Here is a 12399-nt window from a genome sequence, read left to right as displayed (position 1 = left end):
CCAGCCAGGCTGTATTAATCAGTCTTTGTAATGTCATATGTATTTGATCTCGGGGCAGACTTTGGAGGAAATGTCACTGTGTGTATGTGTATAAGAGTGTAGATCCAGTGAGCGAGTCAACTACTTATTTTTATTACATTACCCATACAGGTTTTTTGTACACCCAAATATTGATATTTCATTTGAAAAGATATGGGAAAGGCATACTAAACATCCAAATTAGTTTTTTATATGACAACAATAATTCATGGTGCAAATTGGATACTCTGGCAAAAATAAAAAGAGAGAATGCAAATCCACGCGAATCAAGTGAAAAATACCTACAATCACGTGATTTCAAACTTTCAATGAAGGATTTATGTGATTTGCTGAACGCACATTCGTACCCATTCGGAAGACTTCGATTATGATGATGAACGTGTGAAGCTATCATCATATTCACATTGAGAGTAGAGGTCAAGTTTTGAAAGTGAAGATGAATATGGATATGATGGTAGCTTCACACTCATGTACTAAACACAGAACTGATAAGGTCAAAGGTCAAATGAGATGTTAGGTGAAAGGTCAAATAGACATACATACATACAGATTTTTCGAAATTAATTATAACTTAATCTATCATTTGTTAGTTATTATACATGGAATAATTTTTCTATTCCCTTGGGAAGCAATGAAAAGTATAGGTGACCTGTAAAATTGGTCGCTGGCCCCCAAACAGGTATTGATAGTTTGTAAAGCCATCTACTAGCCATTCAGGAGAACATGTTGGCACTGTCTTGTATTCATCATAGTATTTATGCAGGGGGCTGTCAACCTATGTAACCTATATACAGCAGGGTATGAATTAAGATGAGTGATGTGAGATATGGCAGGAATGGTTGGTTGGTTGGTTGGTTGGTTGGTTGGTTGGTCAGGTGGAAAACATCACAAAACAAAGCATGGTTGCTGTAATTGACATACACTCGCCAACGAATATATTGCCATGGTAAAATATATGGAAAACTCTGCCAGTTTTGTGACATTTCCCCATTTTTGTTACCATGGTTTCCAGACAGTCAAGTAACGTAGCGAAAAGATAACCAAATCTCTATGCAGCAAATGTGCATAAACAAGATGGGGGACATCTGGTAAAATTTACATAGAGTTGCATACTAGGATTGTGTACATTATTTTTGATGGAAACCCCAGTAATTGAGGTCTTAATATAGTAAAATTTCATAGAGTTGCATATCGCTAGTATCATGTAAATTCATTTTGCTGGAAACCAGGGGCCTTAATCTAGTAAAATTATGATATCTTGATTGGAACCCTCAATAAAATACCTGAGTATATATCAGTAGTTCTTTAGAAAAACACTTCTTGAGGTGTGGTATGTAATGTCATTCTGTTACTACTACTACTGGATTGTTTCATTTCATTCTCACTGTCTCAGTCTTACACAGATAGATTTGTAATATATGCATTGTGTAGTACAGGATGTACATGAGGATGAGGCCAAATAAAAATAATTGTTTGGTTCCGGTTACCCAACCCCCCACCTAGCTTTCACTGCAGAACCTAAACTTTTTTTTACCTATTCAAGAAAAAAAAATAAAGTTGCAAAAACTGTGAAGTCTCATGAGAAATAGTGAACAATTGAAACTGCCAAAAACTTTAAAAACAAAACAAAATAAAACTAAAACTGTTCTTCCAATCTGTAATGGCTGTACATCTGAAGAAATAAACAACACATTTGGAAAACAATGGAAAACCTCAACTAGACACTCATACAGAAACAAAAATATACTAAATCAACATTTTGGGCTATGGCAAGGGGGGGGGGGGTACTTAAAATAAATTGGGGTTTGACAAAAAATCTCCCGACCCTGCCCCCACCCACTGTAACGGAACCGTTACTGTAACGTTACCTCCGGTAACCACAATCACAAGGCACTCAGGCTTAGTTAGTTATATTTACAAAAACAAACAAACAAGACAAACAAACTATAAATAAATAAATTCTGAAAAGCATCAACACAATTGCAAATCATTATCAACTACAAGAATTACTAATACTATAAGTTTTCCTCTATTCAAAATGGTCACAATTGTACATAACTCTCCCCCCCCCCCCCCAGGATGTCAATGATTCCTACCAAATGCGAGTAGTATATTTTCAAGTTGTGAAACAGGTGCTAATATGACTTCTGATCAGTAAAAATACATCTTTCTAGAACAAACATGCTTAGAACTCATATATTTACCAGGTGCAATTGACATCATAGTCAACGGGAAGGCATCAATTCTGATGATTACTAAGCCTTACCATCTTGCATTGAAAAAATTTGTTAGATGTCCATAACTCCCGTCACTCACTTTGAATGGACCAATCACGTAACCCGATTTCTAATGCATTACTTGCAGTTAAGTAGCTCAATCCATCTTAGTGTGTTATGTTTACATTGTAGTACATGTAACTGTGTGTACTTCTGGTTTCCTATGTTTTATTTAGTGATGGTATTCCCAACCTAGTATGTCAAACAGCCACAGCCATAGTGATCAAATTGGGTTATATGATCGGTCAACTCAAATTGAACGGCAGTGATGGGGCTCGAACCTACAACTTGTAGATTCCAAGCCAGCCACTTCTGTAAGACCCAAATCTCTCCTCACAACTGACAATTCATTTACTATATGCCATACAGTTGTCAGCAGCAAACATGAGGGGAACTAACTGTACATTTGCTTTAGGTAAATCCTGATGTCAAAAAGTGTTGTGAGGGAACATATGTTAATGACACATCATTAATAACATGGAGAGGTAGTGAGTGAGGATACACAATTTACACTTGTTTTGTAGACAAATTTTAGAATTGTGAACTGAATGTCATCAGTTATATGTTCTGACAAAGACATTCATCAAAATTGTACAATGTCTTAAGTTACAATAGAAACCAGTTAACCTAAAACAGAACAATGTGTGGTTCAACACAAAATCTTACTATGCTACAAATTTATCATCTAGGATGTCAACATTTATACTAGAATTACTACATGTCATCATCTACAATGTAGTGAACGAAAGTGTTATCAACATTGCTAGATGTTTTTGCATAGGTTACCAATGTCTTAGATTGTCAACATACATGGAGTAACAATATATACTTAGTTGGTGATGATCTGCTTAAATACTGGTATCTCATAGAAAGAAATGTACCACAAGTAGTAATGTTGGTAGGATTTTTGCTGTGACTGACAGTAAAATGTAGCAATAGGAATAATATTTTGTCAAGACAGAATGTTGTGTTTCAGGACAACTGGATTCCATTGTATATAGTTTTAAAAATCAAAATCATTATTTTGTGATTTTGGCATCCTATCACTCCACATCATATGCAAACTACTTGTGAAATAACCTGTAGGTTGACACTTAGTGACCACTCAAAAATTAAATTAATATTATTTTGATTGTAGACACTGTACTTTACATTGTTATAAGCTATGGTTATGAAATGATCAAAACAAGTTCACTTTTACTATATCATCCGTGTAACCATGGTAATGAACAGTCCAGTGTTGCCATAAATTAATGGCTTAGGTGTTGGGTTTGGTATCATAATATCAGACCATGTCATCAAATCACTGCTGACATTGACAACCATATGGCATATAGTAAATGAATTGTCAGTTGTGAGGAGAGGAGTGGGTCTTACAGAAGTAAAATGGGAACAGTTTGGTATATAGAAATCTATAGTTATAGATACCAATGTAGGTTTGTACAAAATTCAAGATACATACATTACTACTGAGGGGATAAAAATGAATGTTTTACACTTTAGATATCTATATACAGTTATATACCAATCTAGGTTTAAATGTTAAGAATGTTCATAAAGTATTAGAATTCAACCAGTCACCATGGTTAAAACAATATATTGATTCTATAAGTCAAAAAAGAGGTAATACAGACAACTCATAATAAAGATTTTTTGAAAGATTGATTGCCTTCATATTTGATGGGACATACCATAGGGCATGTAGGTGGAAAATTGTTCAAATGAAAATGATTGCATCAGAGATGTGTGGTTTGAGTCAAAAATCTATATATCAAAAATCTATAATACCAAAACTACTGAGCAGATTAACCTGTAATGTGATAGGAGTAAGATTAGGGGTGTTAATTTAAGAATTGCTGATGAAGTGATGGTCCTATCAGTGATATGCAAATTAGGTCTGGTGGGAACGCACTTAGGAGTGTTTAGATTTAGAAGTACTGATGATATGCTGATTTTATCAGTGATATGCAAATTAGAGCATAAAAATGTGTCTTTTGTGGGTGGAGCAGGGGAATCTGCTATCACAAATATTATAACCTCCCTAAACTGAATGATTGGCACATAGTTATATGGTGTGTTACAATAAAACTCAATGATTCCTGTGTGCAATTATTTCTGATAAACAGGGGTTAGCTGAGTTTAAAGACTGTTTGTTTTACACATATCAATATTATAATATTTGTAATACTACAAGTGACAATGGAATTAACAAGTTATTGTTATATATTTTTCTACCAAGGTTATATTCTAGATTTTTTGTGTAATGATTTCAAAACCCACACATTCTCAGCAAACAGAACAGCACAAGTCTGTATTTTTGCCATTTACTCAGCTTTCCTAGTCCATTCACAGGGAAAACGTAGCCTCAGATTGTTATCCACATTTGCTATTCATGTTGTCATCATTACAATTTGAATACATGTTAAAGGTATATTATCTGCAACGGGGACTATTTTTTTACTATTTTTATTCTTTTTTTCAATATGATTTTACTTTTACACATGGCATAGCATGTAGAATGACCTCGTGTTCAAAGCCAAACAACCTTCCATAAATATATAAAATGATTATTAAAGAATATTAACTACGTTGCTTTTAAAATTGTAAACATTCAAATGCCGCGCAAGAATACATCGACCTTTAAACGACCTATGACGTCAGTGCGATATCAAAGTAGACTGCACATGCTCTATTTCTCCGCGAGTTATGTTGTTGTCAAAGGAGAGTTGAAATTTGTTGATGACTGGACGTGACATGGCTTAGCAATGTGCGATGCCACGGCGCGGCTAAAGCTAACTGGAAAGAAACGTGCTCGGATTCGGGAAAACGAGGGGAAAATTAATATTCGAGGGGAGAAACATCGTTGGAAGGAAACAGTCGAGATCGCAAGGACGGTAGCAAAATCCCCTGATCGGCAGGTAAGTTTTCACAGAGTTAGAATGATCACAGCTGTATGTTGTTGTTTTGACTGAAAATTTGCTGTAGCGTTAGTTTCGATTTTTGAGTGTTTTCATAATTTTTTCATACAAGAACTAAGAAATATTGAAAAGTATCTTTAAGCCATTCAAAACAGTCAAAATAGCGATGTATTCACGAAATGTTGAAACGGGTAACCGTACCTACAGACTAAAGTAAGACCATGGCGGTCAGTTGTGACATGTCGCGTTGCTAAAATTTGTAGCGTGCTCTCGCTGTCTCTTTCAAAATGTTAGTATACACAGAGTTACTTTATCATTTTGACAGCATTGAGGTAGTTTGAGACATCTTTTGGGTCATGAAGGGGTCCCGTAATTATATTCAAGTTTGGAAATGTCAGATTTTGGGGGGCAGGCACATAGGCATTTGTTTCCCAAGTTATGTCTCAATATTTCTATCAGAATACAATAAAATGTCGGGAGTATCGTAATATTGACGTTTTTAGCCATCTATATATGAAAGGGGTAAATCACACTTGTTTCTGTGATCGCGCAGGTTCAGATCACTCGCTGCGAAAGAAGACCCAAGGTATGAAAGGCAGCCACCATTACCGTACATACATGATAAACATGAACTTTCAACCGGCCGTTGTAGTGGGCAAACATTTCGAACATTTTACCTTCCGTCCCTTCCTAGTTCCCAAATTTAATAATCTTCCGATAAATCGTGTCGTTGATACAATCGGACCATGACTTCCAAAGATATAGACCGATTTCTGACGCAGAATTGGAGCAGAGAATTTTTTTCTTTCGCGGTGAGTGGACCTACGCGATCACAGAAACAAGTGTAATTTTACCCCTTTCATATATAGTTGGCTAAATATGTCAATATCAATGATACATGTATTATCGACATTTTATTGTATTCTGATAGAAATATTCTGAGACATAACTCGGGAAACAAATGTTTGTGGGCAGGCAATGTCATAATAACTGAACTTTGTATGCAGATCGGCTTTTTTTTTTTAAATCAAGGCGGAAAATAAAAACCCAGTGTTACAATTATTGCAATTAATTTTGAGTGAAAACCCCGGAAATATAAAAAAGCTTTGGAAAAGTAATAGAAATAAGAAGTTGAACACAAAATAAAACAAATGCACTCTATTTCCATTTCAAATTGATTCATAATTATCAAGTTTGCCTATACTATAGCTCATGGATCTATTCTTTCTACATATGGTTGAAAAATTATCTACAGAATATTTTCTTCAATCAATCAATCAGTTCTATATTACACATATTTGACAACTGGTCTAAACATCCAATACATACATGATGTAACATGACATTAAATTCACTTTTGTATGCTCAGAATTTTCATCTGAATCTATTCGGGTAAGAGCCTCCTTTTAATAAATTACAGTGTACAGTCTAATGTATAAGGGTGCTCGACATAAGACAGTACTAAAAACTGGTGAGGGGCTACATGGTACTTGCAGCCCCTCACTTGTTTTCAGTACTGGTAAGGACAATACACAACAAACTCATTATTGCTCTATAAAATATGACACTATCAAGCCAACGGTGAAGTCAATTATACTTTGTGTTTAGACATCACAGGACAGCATGTGATAGATGCAAGTGGATTTCCCTAATTTTGGTATTGTATTTTAAAATAACATGTTATGTACATTTGTATACTAAGAATGTCCACCATTTGTTTGTTTCAAAATAGGAGCTGCTGGTACATGTCTTCCATCAACTGTAACTCAGCAAGAAATTGTTTCAAGTAAAGTAAGGGAAATTGAATGTAACTGAGATTTCAATGGAATCCAAATTCAGGTAATGCATCTGGAAAATTAGTATCTGTATGATTTCTACTGTCCTTGGATGTGAAAAGAGGGAAAATATAAATTGATATTTTTAAAAAAAAAATTCACTGCATTCACAGTAATGATGACTAGTAGTTGTGTGTCGACACGTCATGTGTGTGTGTGTGTGTGCGTGTCTGTGTGTAATTATGGTGTACAATGTCACATGTAATCGTATGTAATGAGGTATATTACTGTTTCTACCACACCAGATATTAATATCCATATATAATGTGTTATCAATTCTTGTGTACATTTTAGTGTCTGAGAGGTGAGAGTACTACATCAACAACTGTCTTGGGAGTTGAAGGAATCACAACTGGTGATGATGGAGGTGAAAGAGCTGGAGAGGGTGGTGGCGGTGGTGATCAAAAAGAATGACAGTAGGTAATATTATAAATACATTTTGCTTCGAAGTTTAATGGTTTTCTTTTCACATATGCAACTAATAATTTCTTTACCGTACTCCACTTTCAAACATAAAAGTAAATCCTTACAACTTCTAAATACAGACTGGGATAAAATTGTTCATTGAATTATTTGTACATATGTTCAATACCTTTCTTAGTATTGACCTCAGACACAAACTGGTGTTAAAGATGTCCAATTTTCCATAGTAAGTATTGAATTGTGTGGTAAAGGACATTACCATTGATGCAATATTTCATTGAATTTTATTGATCTTGCTTTCACTTTGACCAGGAAAAGTGGAAAGGGAGACATATTGGTAGCCCTAATTGCCACGACAGGGAAAGTCATGCGAATAAGAAGGGTGAACTGAAATAGCATGTAAGTAAAATAACACAAATCTACATACAGATTCTTGTTTACTGTCATGTTTTTGAATATGTACAAGTTATAGAAATAGTTCATAATTGTACAACATAAAGTATATATGTTTGCATGCATGCATGTTGTCATATTTGTGTGTATACATTCATGTCTGGTGTCCAAGTCAATGTATGTTATACGTATAATATGTGAGTATGTCTGCATATATATGTTTAGTGTATGTTCATATGTATGCCATATGCTATGTGTATATATAAGTGTATGTATGTATGTATGTACGTACGTACGTACGTACGTACGTACGTACGCATGTATGCATGCAGAGACATACAGAAAGACATACAGATACATGATTCCATTTACATCCATATTTATGTATACATGTATGCCCATGTGTCTGTAGCATACCAGCATGTATACATAACTGTACATACACATACGGTTTGTACACATGTATGCATAATGTTTACACATACATACTCAATGATATGTACGTATGTACGTACATACGTACATACATACATACATACATGACAAACATACATGACAAACACATGTACATGTCGTTATGTATGTATCATGTGTAGGCACTATGTACATATCATATGTATGGATGTATGTGTGGTATCACTGTTTGTATGGGCATATATGGTGTAAAGTCAATATGTATAATATAATACAAGTTTGTACACGTGTGTACAAACATACTATATACTATACAGACATGCATACCATAGATATTATGTATGTATGTATGCATGCAGAGACATACAGATACATGATTCCATTTACATCCATATTTATGTATACATGTATGCCCATGTGTCTGTAGCATACCAGCATGTATACATAACTGCACATACACATACAGTTTGTACACATGTATGCATAATGTTTACACATACATACTCAATGATATGTACGTATGTACGTACGTACGTACGTACGTGCGTACATACATACATACATATATACATACATACATACATGCATACATGCATACAAAAATGTACATACATACATACATGACAAACACATGTACATGTCGTTATGTATGTATCATGTGTAGGCACTATGTACATATCATATGTATGGATGTATGTGTGTTATCACTGTTTGTATGGGCATATATGGTGTAAAGTCAATATGTATAATAAAATACAAGTTTTTACACATACGTACAAACATACTACTAGTATATACTATACAGACATGCATACATACATGAAGTGTTTTTGCTCAGGGCGGTAAGTAGGTAAAATCAAACAGGGTTCCCATCTCATTTCACCTTTGTTCAAAACAAAATTACCATAGACTCTACATGGAAACAAAGCCATTTATACCACTTTCTTTTACCAAGGTTCCCCAATATTAGCATAAACACTGCATGATAAAGACAAAGACGTTCATAATTTGATCAATCCATACACATGCATATTTATATATACATGTATTCCTATGCGAGTCTGTGAATTTACCATACAAAAGTTACATGCACATTATACATACACACATGTACATCTTTTGTATGTCTCTATACATACATGCATGCCTGTGGTGTGTGTGTGAATGTATGGTGTATGTTGACTGGACAATCAAAATGTATACAGTGTACACACACATATACACAACCATACACGTAATATATAGATGTTATACCCATTACTTTTGCACCCCTATGTATAATATTTGCACATACATGGCTCGATATATGGATAGATGGTTGCATGGATAGATATATGTGTATACATGGCTAGCTGTGTATGTATATATGTATGTATGTACAAATGTATGTATGGATGGATATATATATGTATAGATATATGATGGGTTGATTTGGGGTGCTATATTGTCTTAGTGATAAGTAATCAGATATCACAACAACAGTAATAATTTCTTTCTTTTTATTGTAACTGTAGCTGTTTGGCAAGACTAGAACAGAAGACGTCTGTATGACTATGACATCTGAAAGATCAGTTTTATCAGGAAAAAAAGCTGGTGGACAGACAAGGAATGTAAAGGGAGATGGAACTGGTAGTAAAAGACCCAAAGTGACTGTCAACATCCCCATCACCTAAAGCTTCTATCGTACAAAAGAAAATTCTAGAAGATTGAATATGACCACTAATGAATGGTCTTTCCTTGTATAAAGTGAAATAAGGAAAGACTTGTGCAAAGATAAAATTTGTTACACAACAAAATCACATACAAGACCAGCACTCAAATGTTGTTTATCATGACACTCTTATCAGTTTGTTTATATATCTTAGAAAAGTAGTACATAGTAAACTGTTTGCTTGTCCATCACAAACTCAAATTTGTAAATCAAAGTTGTCTCATTGAAGAAGGCGCAAAGTCAACTGTATTCAATCAATCTTTGTATCATCGATCAATAACAATCTCGGCGAGCCTTCTCGGTATCCTTTCAGGGTATTGACCAAATGGATCAGGGCTGTTATCCCCAAATGCATACACCCAGCAATTTGGGATGACTCGTCTGTCCCAGATTTTGGACAACTAAGCTGCCAAATGGTAAATTGGCTATATGAAGCAATGTCTTTGTGTGGTACCATCAGTATGTCTCATCTGTGAACTCTTGTCAAGGCAAGCACAATGACATCTGGTGAAAGAACAGAAAAATTAGATTTGTACATTGCCAGTGTTTCATGATTTCATCATAGTCATAAACTCAATGCCCAGTGATGGTTATTCTCAACCTATGTGAGAATGTTTATTTTTATGAAAGGTCAAAGATGATGTGTGCTGAGCTGATGTGATTTTAGAATAATATATGATTCTAGATACTGATCCTCTGTATAATTGCATTCCTGTTACCCACAACAAAGTAGCTTTTATGGTAGTAACAAGTAATACTCACTCTCCTATTTATGTTTTGAAGACTCAGTGACATAAATATACCATGTTTCACCATCCATTGATTTGGCATTGTAAAGCTTGGGTTTAAAGCCCACCAAGTAAATCGATATAGATTGAAAGGCTCACAGCATCAGCATATTGCCAGACCAGTCTCATAGATTATTATGAATATGTTAACAAATTACAGATGTTTGAAGGCCCACTTCGGTTCACTTATGGTTCCACTGACTATTGCAGAAGTATAACAGGTTGTATCTGTAGTACTAGTTGGTTTCTATATTTGGACCAAGATTTTAATGTTTTTTGTTTACCCTTGCTAACATGCTTGTAATAAAGCCAGTTTGAGTGGGATGTTATGCATGCATCAGCAAGTGATCTAACACACAATGGTAATTGCTGTATTACATTGCCTATTAATACACTGGGGAAAAAACATTTCATGACTAATATTTACAATTGTGGACAGCATTCAACAAGATAATGAAACATGATGACATACCAAGTATGGGACTTTGTATTCATGCAGGGTAATAACATCCAGGTTATGTTGCAACAAGTATGACGTCATGGTTGAACATTAGACCTGGCTCGGTCGCTGGCTATCAATCTTTCTCGCCATCTTATCCAGAGACTGTAATTTCTCCACTGAGATTATTTATTTGAGTCTGAAAGAGTAAAAACATGATCATATATCAACACTATTTTCATGCTAGTATTTAGTGATGCCATAATTTGATTAAAACAAGAGGAATTTATTTATTTCTATAATTGGCATGTAGTGTGACTTGTCCTTTCTGTTCTTACTGTAAACCTCAGCTTGAGAGCTACTTTCAAATATTCTACTCACTCTCTATCTTTATTTGTCAGTCCCTATCTGCAATGCCTATACCACATTCTGTACAATCGAACTAAATCTACCAAGTACTTCTACTTTAACTTTAATACTACTCCTACATGTATGTGCTATATGTACCTTGGTAGTGACAGCTGGAATGTACAATAAATCATGAATATGACAGATGTACAGATAAAGTCAATAGCAGTGTAGAATAGGTAAGTTACCCTGCATGGCAAAGAAACTGACTTGAGTTACATGTACCACTGGACAGTATTTTCCCCATGACACATATGACATTCAATAATACTTGTAGTGTTATACAACTTCAGATTCCACTTTGACACATGTTAAATACAGTGAAATCAGAATCAGACAGTGTCCCACCCCTTTCTTAGTATCATCCTTGTAAAAGTAACATGAAAGTGGAGATTGTTATTTTATAATGGAAACTAAAGGTTATATCAAAAGTCTGTGTGTCTTGGAGAGGCTTAGCATTATACTACAAACATACATATGCAATGTATTTCCACTTTATAAAAATATTTTAGCATATTTTGCTGAAAGGTTTTCAGCAGAATAATCGGTGTAACAATGGAATCACTTTCATTGGTAAATTCTCAACAACTATTAGGGTAATGAAGGTACACATTTGAAATCAATAAATTTAGTAATGGCCTTTACAGGGAGAGATCTGGCACTGGACTATAACATATACATGTACTTGGAGTTAATTAGCCGACAGGGCTTTCCATCACAGTCTTGATTTGGGCGAGAAACAGCATCACCATGAA

At 34.7% G+C, this 12399-nt stretch overlaps 1 long non-coding RNA gene across 4 annotated transcripts; it reads left to right on the top strand.

Moving 5' to 3' along the window:
* Positions 1 to 5031: 5031 nt before the first annotated feature.
* On the top strand, positions 5032 to 11382 carry LOC144449970 (uncharacterized). 4 transcript variants are annotated; one of them, XR_013482202.1, is made up of 5 exons: positions 5032 to 5233; positions 6966 to 7024; positions 7363 to 7484; positions 7804 to 7890; positions 9813 to 11382. It is a non-coding gene; the product is annotated as an uncharacterized LOC144449970 (long non-coding RNA). The 4 variants fall into 4 exon arrangements; XR_013482204.1 differs by having other exon boundaries at positions 6966 to 7072; XR_013482201.1 differs by lacking the exons at positions 7804 to 7890; positions 9813 to 11382 and having other exon boundaries at positions 7363 to 7485.
* Positions 11383 to 12399: the final 1017 nt, after the last annotated feature.

Source organism: Glandiceps talaboti, chromosome 19 (genome assembly GCF_964340395.1).
Source record: "Glandiceps talaboti chromosome 19, keGlaTala1.1, whole genome shotgun sequence".
In the NCBI taxonomy this organism is placed as follows: domain Eukaryota; kingdom Metazoa; phylum Hemichordata; class Enteropneusta; family Spengelidae; genus Glandiceps; species Glandiceps talaboti.
Note: the sequence above shows the minus strand (reverse complement) of the source record. Positions and strands in the feature narration are given on the sequence as shown.